At 32.5% G+C, this 10,376-nt stretch overlaps 3 non-coding genes and 2 pseudogenes across 3 annotated transcripts; 2 read left to right on the plus strand and 3 right to left on the minus strand.

Annotated features, from left to right (window-relative positions):
* Positions 1-1,652: 1,652 nt before the first annotated feature.
* LOC128036890 (30S ribosomal protein S4, chloroplastic-like) lies at positions 1,653-3,419 on the minus strand (annotated as a pseudogene).
* On the plus strand, positions 1,731-1,817 carry TRNAS-GGA (transfer RNA serine (anticodon GGA)). The gene has a single exon. It is a non-coding gene; the product is annotated as a tRNA-Ser (tRNA).
* Positions 3,234-3,306, minus strand: TRNAT-UGU (transfer RNA threonine (anticodon UGU)). Its single transcript has one exon. It is a non-coding gene; the product is annotated as a tRNA-Thr (tRNA).
* A 2,290-nt stretch (positions 3,420-5,709) lies between the features above and the next one.
* Positions 5,710-5,782, plus strand: TRNAF-GAA (transfer RNA phenylalanine (anticodon GAA)). The gene has a single exon. It is a non-coding gene; the product is annotated as a tRNA-Phe (tRNA).
* Positions 5,783-6,027: 245 nt separating this feature from the next.
* LOC128036889 (NAD(P)H-quinone oxidoreductase subunit J, chloroplastic-like) lies at positions 6,028-6,972 on the minus strand (annotated as a pseudogene).
* Positions 6,973-10,376: the final 3,404 nt, after the last annotated feature.

Here is a 10,376-nt window from a genome sequence, read left to right on the forward strand (position 1 = left end):
ATAAGTCGATTCCTAATTTTATCTCATATCATGACATAAATAAGCAGTTCTTATTTATTGTATCGGCTCAAAACCTCGCTAATTGATCTTTACGGCGCTTCCTCTATCAATTAGATCTTTATCCATAGAATAAAGTATCTAGGCATATATATTTCTTCATATTTCGACTTCTATGAAGTTTCTTTTTGTTACAGCTGATAAAAATCGTTTTTGGACGATGCAATATGTAGAAAGCCTATTTTTTTCTAGTATTTTATTTACTAGCGTGTTTATTTACTAGCGTATTTATTTACTAGCGTATTTGCTCTTTCTTTCCTTTTTATTTCTATAGTGGAGATAGTCGCACGTAATGACAGATCACAGCCATATTATTAAAAGCTTGTGGTAAGAACGGGTTTCGTTCTAGTGCTCGAAAATAATATTCTAAAGCTTTTGTATGCTCTCCATTACTTGTGTGGATAAGGCCTATGTTATATAGTATATAACTTCGATCATAGGGATCAATTTCTAGTCGCATAGCTTCATAATAATTCTGTAAGGCCTCCGCATAATTTCCTTCGGATTGAGCCGACATCCGTTACGGTCGTCATTCGATTCAAAGAATTCTCCGTTCCAAAACCGTACATGAGATTTTCACCTCATACGGCTCCTCCTTTATGTGCATAATGAGAATAATCCATGGAATTAAAAAAAAGGTCGAAATATTGTCATTATGAACTGAGCAGGGCTAATGTTTTTACAAGAAATCTCTAGCCAACCCTCTTGCAAAAGATCTTTTCTTACCATCAAGCGTGTTCGTACTAGATAAAAAAGTAAACTCCAACAATTTCTTTGTTCTCAACGCTCCTTAATTTCCAGGAATTAGTCACTTCAACAATCTTCGATGGTTATATGGGTATCCAAAGTACGAACAAGATGGATGTTTGTTGTCCCAACCATTTCTCTTAGTTCCGATCCCGATAAAGAAAGGGAATCATTAATAACAAAGTTTTCGTGTTGTTGATTCCTAGGCGTATACTTCTTCCTCTATGCCGCCTATTGGTACTCGTGTAGTAGGGTTGACCCACAATACAGACCCATAGGTGTAACCTTTCGCTCAATACTCGAATCAACAATTGAAGCATCTGAGGTTGCATTAATCGGGATACGACAGAAGGAATTGCTTTATTTATAAACTTCACCTTCAACAAGCGTAGATTTCTTTTTGTTTTCAATAGCCTTTTTCTATTCTGAATAATGTGTCTTTTCCTAAGACTGAGAGTGGTAAAGTAAATAAAAAGTAAATAATAAATAAAGGAAAATATATATAATAATAATCAAATCGCACCATCTCTGTAATAAGTAAATGCCTCTTTTCTCCTGAAGTTGTCGGAATTATTCGTAATAAGATATTGGCTACAATTGAAAAGGTCTTATCAATAAAATTTCCATTTATCTGCGATCTAGGCATAGGTAGCAATCCATTCTATAACTCTTTTCATTACCCCTCGTGAGAAAATAAAATGATCTCACAAACAAAGGAAGTGTACAGTACGAAATAACATAAAAGTAGACCCATTCCATTTTTTTCATTTTCAGCCGGAGGCTAAAGAAAAGTGATAAAAAAGTGATGAAAATTTTCTATTTTTATAGCAAGTTTCCTAGTTAAATTGATATTGTTCGTACCTATCGAACAATCTAATATGAATAACTCGCTATTCGCTCGGGGTATCGGCCATAATAATTATGTAGGAGAGATGGCCGAGTGGTTCAAGGCGTAGCATTGGAACTGCTATGTAGACTCTTGTTTACCGAGGGTTCGAATCCCTCTCTTTCCGCACCTTCACCTAATTCGCCGATGTAACTGACTACAATGTATCAAATCAAATAAGAACATATACTAAAGAATTAGACCCTTCTTTAGTATAGATTCTCTATTCCCAATTCCTTTTTAATATGGAATACGTAAAATAGCATACAGGGGATGAAAATCTCCTTACGTATCTATCATACATGAATAGGAGAAAAATCTCCGAATCAAACCCATTCCCCTGTCTTCCTTTACTTAACCTTAACTCAGGTGAAAAGGGGGCAGAACCCTTGTTTTGTTATTTTAGTTAGGTTTAAGTCTGACGAGAATAATATTCTACGACAAGCAATTCATTTATTTTCAAACCAACCCATTTCCTATCTATTATTTGATTGACTAATCCTTTATATTGTAATGTGTGAAAGGTCAAATGTTTTGGTAATTCCTCATTGGTGGATGAATCAAGATAATTTTGAATCAGAGTTCTAGATTTTTGTTCATCCCTCGCTGAAATAATATCTCGGGGTTTGCAGCGATAACTTGGTATATCTACTGTACGCCCATTAACTAAAATATGTCTATGGTTAACTAATTGACGGGCTTGAGGAATAGTCGAAGCCATACCCAATCGAAAAAGGATGTTATCAACCGCATTTCAAGTAATTGTAGTAAAACCTGACCTGTTGACCCTTTGGCTTTTCTGGCAATACGAACGTATTTAAGTAATTGTCGTTCTGTAAGGCCATAATGAAAACGCAATTTTGTTTTCTTCTAAACGAATACGGTATTGAGATTTTTACCGGGGCGCGATTGGTTTCTAAGATCGCTTCCGGCTCTAGGCCTTTTACTAGTTAGTCCCGGTAAAGCCCCCAGACGGCGTATTTTTTTGAAACGAGGCCCTCGGTAACGTGACATAAGGACTCCTTATTAATTTGAATTTTATTGAAATTTCATAAACCGAAATTAAAACTGAACTAAATGAAGCGAAATCGACTGAAGGATTGGATTACAAATATTAATGAGATGAATTGGATCAATATCCATACTTTACTTTTTTGTATTGTATATAATGTATACAAAAAATAGAAATAAAAATATATATAATAATATATAAAAATAATATATAAATATAAAAATAACTAAAATAGTTAGAATATATATAGAATAAAATAGATATAATATATAAATAAATTGAATAGAATATTAAATATATAAATAAATTAAACCAAAAGAGTTTCCTTAGAGTTTCCTTTTTTTTCTTGATTTATTCTGCAAAGATCTAACTCCTCAAATTGATCCCTAATTGGAAGTTTCGACGAGATAATAAACAGATTGTTGACCTTTGGAAAGAAAAGGGGAAAAAGCTTTTTCACTGTTTGTTCTTTGATTTCAAAAAAAACATTCTAAATTATGTAAAAAAGGCAAAAAGCAAACAAATAGGGAAAGCCGGCTATCGGAATCGAACCGATGACCATCGCATTACAAATGCGATGCTCTAACCTCTGAGCTAAGCGGGCTCAAATAATAGAAATTTGGTATTCATAGGGATTCAGCAAACTATTAGGATCTTATCTATTAACTATCTATTAGTTATTCATAATTAATATGAATTATTAATATGAATTATAGACTCAATTTTGATAGAATTTTTCTAATTTTTAATGCCATACTTAATATAAATATATAAATATAACATATTTAATATAATAATGGTAGATTCAATCTAATATTCAAGCTAATGTTGATAGAATCTAATAATTAAGAATATAATAATTCGATTTTAATTTTATATATATATATTTATTATTTATCTATATATTTAATATCTTTTTTTATATCTTAGTTATATTTCTTTTATATTAATATAGTAATATAATATTACTAATATTACTGACTCCATTTTGATTTTCTAGTTTATTTTATATTTTAGTATATTTTACATCTAAATTATATAGAAAATTTTTATATAGATTTCATTTAATCGATCGATTTAATAGATTTAATATAGATTAAATTTATTTCTATTTAGTTTCGAGTTCTAAATAGAGATAATTAGAGTCAAAATCTTTTTATGCATTTATATATTTTATGATTCTAGAAATGAAATGATACGTTATAAGTCTAGATAATTAGAATGAAACTCTTTTAGACTCAAAATTTGAATTATCTTCGAATTCGAAATAGAAATGAATGGAATAATTAGTTCTAGTTATTAAATATAAATAATTAGTTCTAGCTATTATACTATAAAAAAATAATTTATTTCATTTTAATTTTAATAATGAATAAATTCAATTTTCATTTGATTTTTTAGTTATCTTATTCTTATTATGGTTATATAGGATGGTCTAATAAAAGGAAAGGATAAGAATCAAAATGAAATTAAAGAAAAAAGATGCAACCCATAGAAATGAAATCCAGATCATAATGAGAGACTCCTTTCTTTTGTTTTCATTCATAAAGACCGAAGCTAAGACGAAAAAAGAATCGACCCTTCAGTATTCCACCAAATTGCCTGAGAAAACTGAGAGTAAGAGGGACATATATATGTTATGGAATACCCATCTATATTGAATTGCGAATACAGAAATGATAAAATATTTTCCGATTGGACCAAATAAAATTAATATGGGTCTCCGATAGAGACGAAAGACGATAAACAAACAAGAAAATAGGTAAAGACCCTTCGATATAAGAATCTGTATCTATATCTACTAAATTCAACGGTTTCGCATAAAAGAAAGCAAATAAATAAACGAAAGAAAATAAACAAATGAAAGAAGGGAAAGGGGGGGAAAGGAGGGAGAAAGGGGAAAGGAGGGGCATCCTAATGAGATCCTAATCTCAAGACACAAAAGGGGATATGGCGAAATTGGTAGACGCTACGGACTTAATTGGATTGAGCCTTGGTATGGAAACCTACTAAGTGATAACTTTCAAATTCAGAGAAACCCTGGAATGAAAAATGGGCAATCCTGAGCCAAATCCTATTATTTTATTATTTTACGAAAATAAACATGAACAAAGGTTCAGCAAGCGAGAATAATAAAAAAAGGAAAGGATAGGTGCAGAGACTCAATGGAAGCTATTCTAACAAATGGGGTTGACTGTTGGTAAAGGAATCCTTATATCGAATATCGAAACTCTAGAAAGGATGCAAGATATACCTATTTTTTTATAGGTATACTAATGAAAAACTATCTCAAAAAAGACGAACCGAACCCGTATTTTTTTTATTTCTATTATATGCAAAATCAATTTATATTTATATGAAAATATGAAAAATAAAAAGAATTGTTGTGAATCGATTCCAAGTTGAAGAAAGAATCGAATAGAATAGTCATTAATCAAATCATTCACTCCATAGTCTGATAAATCTTTTGAAAAACTGATTAATCAGACGAGAATAAAGATAGAGTCCCGTTCTACATGTCAATATCAATACCGACAACAATGAAATTTATAGTAAGAGGAAAATCCGTCGACTTTAAAAATCGTGAGGGTTCAAGTCCCTCTATCCCCAACCCCAAAAAGCCCGTTTGCTGTCTATTTATTTTATCCTACCCTTTTTGTTAGTGGTTCAAAGTTCCTTATGTTTCTCATTCATCCTATTCTTTGCCGTTTTACAAGCGTATCCTAGCATAGCAGAATTTTGTTCTCTTATCACAAGTCTTGTGATAGAGTGTGATATATTGTGATATATATGATATACGTAGAAATCTCTTGAGCAAGGAATACCTATTTGATTTGAATGATTCATAATACATATGATTACTCATGGAAATTTACAAAGTCTTCCTTTGAAGATCCAAGAAATTCCTGTTCGAGACCTTTAATTTAATACTTTTCGTTTTTTGTTTTCATTTTAATTGACATAGACCCAAGTCATCTAGTATTATGAGGATAATGCGTCGGTAATGGTCGGGATAGCTCAGTTGGTAGAGCAGAGGACTGAAAATCCTCGTGTCACCAGTTCAAATCTGGTTCCTGGCATATGATTAATTTGTATGAGTATCTACTCTACAAATTAATTGATATGGATCGACATAATACATACTTATCTAGCTAGGTATCTGAGAGTAAACCCTCTCTTTATTTATTTCATTTTGTATTTTTCTCTTTTTAAAATGAGCAAAGTCTATTCTAATGTGTCTATTATAATGTAGTAAAAGACAAAATTTGCTTATCTTTCCTCTTCTTTTTTATTTGTTCACACTGCGGCTTCTCACATTCAAAAAGAATGGTAATACTTCATACATATTTAATTAAAAGATTAAAATAGTTGGTTGAAAGGCCCAACAAAAAGACGGGTCTAGAGGAGTTCAAGGATAGAAATAACCAAGACTCATCTCAGCTACAGTACAAATAGAAGCCGATCCCCTTTCATTTATTTCTTTGTATTCTCTTTCATATTCCATTTCTTCATTCCCTTCTATGCGACTCTCTAGAGTTCATCTAAGTGATGTGCGCGATACAAAGTTCACGGTACAGAACCCTTGTTGTTCATCCTATTGTCTCGGCTCGTCCGAAATAAAATAAATAAAAAAGTCTCTTCAAAAATCGAGAATCTCAATGATGTATTGTCTTTTATTTCTTTTTATTTATTAGCCTATCCATAAGAATACGAATGAAACCTCAATTCCTCTGTTTGAGCTAGAAGAAAATGTACAAATTCCTTGAATATTCGAAGTTGTAATTAGTTTCTTATCATTCAATGAGCGTCTTGTATTTCATAAAAATTGGGGGCAATGTAATCCTTACGTAAAGGCCACCTATCCAACTTTCGGGCATTAAGATACGTTTCAGCCGTGGATGATTTTCATAAAGATTCCCAACATGTCATAAGATTCTCGTTCTTGAAAATCCGAACTTTTCAAACCAGAAAACAGACGGAATTCTAGGGTTACTCCTTGGAGCAAATACTTTTATACATACCTCTTCCGGTTGATCTACACCATACTCTATTCTCGTAAGATGATACACACTGGCTAACAGTCCGCCTGGTGCTACATCATAGGCACATTGGAACGTAGATAATTGTAACCATATACATATAAAATAACAGCAATGGAATGCCAATCCTCAGGCTTTATTTGTAAAGTCTCTATTCCTTAGTAATCGAAGCCCAAAGATCTATGAACTAGCCCGTGTTTGACTAGCCAAACAGACAAACGACCCTGCATCTTTTATCTCTCCGCACTTTTCTTTTTATTTGTCATTTTCTAAGATAAATATTTCGCATTTATGATGAAATCGAATTTATGAAGATTAATTCGTTGTCTGTTTCTGTAAAAAAAAATCCTACCTAATTCACTAATTCGTGGGAAGATAGTGAACCCTTGTAGTTGAAAAATGTTTCAGGAGGAATCTCTGAAGTAGATGGTGGTTGATAGAGCAATCCTTGATTATAATTTCCAGTACGAGTACTACGTACAAGACAAAACTTGTGATTGGTAGTAAAACACCGATCCCCCTGTTGAGATCTAATTCGATCTTCATAGATTTCGCGAGATATTTTCTTACGAAGTTTTGTTATAGCATCTATAACTGCCTCGGGTTTAGGGGGACAGCCCGGCAAATAGACATCCACGGGAATTAGCTTATCGACCCCCCGAACAGTACTATAAGAATCAGTACTGAACATCCCTCCTGTAATTGTACACGCCCATAGCAATAACATATTTAGGTTCGGGCATTTGTTCATATAATCTCACTAAAGAGGCGCCATTTTCATTGTTACTGTTCCAGCTGTTAAAATTAGGTCTGCCTGTCTAGGACTCGATCTTGGTACCAGCCCATAACGATCAAAGTCGAAGCGTGAGCCTATTAATGAAGCAAATTCAATAAAGCAACAACTGGTACCATAAAGAAGCGGCCATAAACTGGAGAGTCTTGACCAATTTGAAAGATCATTTAATGTAGTTGAAATAACTGAATTTTGGGTTGTTCGATCAAGTAAGGAAATTCGATGGAATTCATACTCAATGGTATTATTATTTTGACTTTTCTTTCTTTTTATTATCTGAATATTCAGGAACTAAGACCATTCAATGCTCCTTTTCGCCATGCATAAACTGAACCAACAATTAGGATAAGCACGAAAATGAAAGCTTCTATGAATACGGGTACCCCAATACATCAAACTCATTGCCCATGGATAAAGAAAAACCGTTTCAACATCAAAAACAACAAAACTAGAGCAAACATATAATAACGGATTCGAAATTGTAACCAAGCATCGCCCATTGGTTCTATACCCGATTCATAACTAGAAAGTTTTCTGGACCCTTTCTAATCAGGGCTAAAACTCCAGAAATTAGAAATGCCAAAATAGAATAGCACTTGATATTATTAGAAATGCCCAGAAAATATCATATTCGTAAAGCAGAAACATAGACGAACTCCTATGAATGTGAAAAATAGATCGGATTAGTCGCTTCGACCTGGAATTCATTGTCAAGTCATCCGCAACTGTTTGTTTAGTCAAAACAACAATTCAGTTTGATCGAATCGTCTAGTTTCGTTTGTTTGCTGTGTTTCCATGTTGCGTTTTAAGATTTATTGATTGGAATTAATCCTATTTTATTTACATTCCACTTATTTCGATTTCATTTCGATATAGTACTAATTTGTATAGTACTAGTATAAATATATTTATACTATATATAGTATAATACTATACAAATCCAAAACAAGTAATACTTTTCGTTTTCACTTCATTTCGGTTTTCTAAATAAAAGGAATTCTAATATCTAACTAATATCTAATATTTATTAAATTTTAGAAATCAAAAAACTTTTATTCGAAATTCTATTTATTCTAAATAGAAATTCGAAATTATAATTCGAATAAATAGAAATTTTTATTTTATATCTATTTATATAGAATCAATCTAAAATCAATCTACCGCGAGGATTAATTAAGAAAATGGGGTTTTGTTTATTTTATTCTTATCCAAGAATAAAAAAAAGCGATTGGATCCGTTGAAATGCGCTTTTGTTTTCAGGGTTATACTCTGAGTGATCTCCTGTGAGCGAGCTTATGGGAATGATTTGAACCAAGCAACTGGAAGCGACCATTTCCAATCAACAAAGAATACAATAATTAGGAAAAAACTATACAACTTTTTATTTTTGGTTGTATTTGGATATTCTTTATTGTTTTAGTTTGCTTTAGTTTTAAGAATATTATTTTCATTTCATTTTCTTAATTTAAAAAATTTAATGAATATTTAAAATTAATAAAATATAAAATTCGAAAATATAGGGCTATACGGACTCGAACCGTAGACCTTCTCGGTAAAACAGATCGAACTGATTATTATCAAAATGATTCGGCCTATTTCAAAGACCCAACATGCATTTTTTTTTTGCATTGGGCTCTTTCATTAACTGATAGAAATATCAGTTAGTCTACCGTATATATTTTTTTCTAACAGAAAAAAGACAGTTCCGTCAGTAACTCTGATTCATTGTGCTCTGATTCATTACTGATACAGGAGCACTTCCAAAAATGTTTCAAAGAGGGAAGGTTATCTTGACGTAGGTCTGCTTCTGGCCTAGATCAATCTAAGTTAAATGGAGTCTCTACCATCCTGATTAAAAATCAAACATGAAACTTCATACACTTAAGATTCATAGGACGAAAAGAGCATTTTGAGGTCCTTATACTCATTATACCTAGCATTGAATAGACCGGGTATTCACCTATCAATATCTCAAATCAATGATGGGTTCGATTCGGATCTTGCCTAAACGGCACCCGAATCGGACCGAACCATTAATCGAGGCTATTGTTCTCTTGTTTTGTTCCTTCAAAGTAATGGGTAAGACATCGATTTCTCAAAAGATCAATTCTTTTGATTGCATGATAGACTTCCCTGAAAACATTGGCGCACGTGTAAACGAGGTGCTCTACCAACTGAGCTATAGCCCTTGTGTTTGTGATACATATTTTATCATATTATAGATAATTTCTTGTCAAGATGAATATTACATGATCCAACATCATAATCATGCCCTTTTGGTCTGTTTGATTGGTATTGCTTAGAAGTAATATTGGATTATATAATCCGTCGATGTAATAGGTCCCCTTTCTCTCTATGATTCCTTATGATAATAAATGACCTACTTAACTCAGCGGTTAGAGTATTGCTTTCCTTATGGCGGGAGTCATTGGTTCAAATCCAATAGTAGATTGAAGACTTATTAGATACCATCTGATCCCGTGTCTAATAAGTTTTCCTACCTTCTTTTATTGATTTTCTATCTTTTCATCCTATTTCTATTTCCGTTTTCAATTTTCAAATTTTTTCGTTAGATCAAAATCTGATTTCACTTTTCATTGTATTTGATTGTATTTTGATTCTATTTAATCGGCAGAATCAAAATGGGATGTAGAAACGAAAGTTCTGTTTCTACGGAAATTTTCAATTAACCAACTCGTTACTGAAATCGCGCAGTAAGCCTCGACTCGTGTCCTAGCTTCCGTCTGAGGCTAGATTTGCCTCAATTGTTTTGCCTCTTGCCTTCTTGACTTTCCTCAAGTTGGCTTCCACTGTTTCAAGAGCTTGCTGAGCTTCTTGTGG

This window comes from Gossypium raimondii, unplaced genomic scaffold (assembly GCF_025698545.1).
Source record: "Gossypium raimondii isolate GPD5lz unplaced genomic scaffold, ASM2569854v1 Contig00071, whole genome shotgun sequence".
Classification (NCBI taxonomy): Eukaryota; Viridiplantae; Streptophyta; class Magnoliopsida; order Malvales; family Malvaceae; genus Gossypium; species Gossypium raimondii.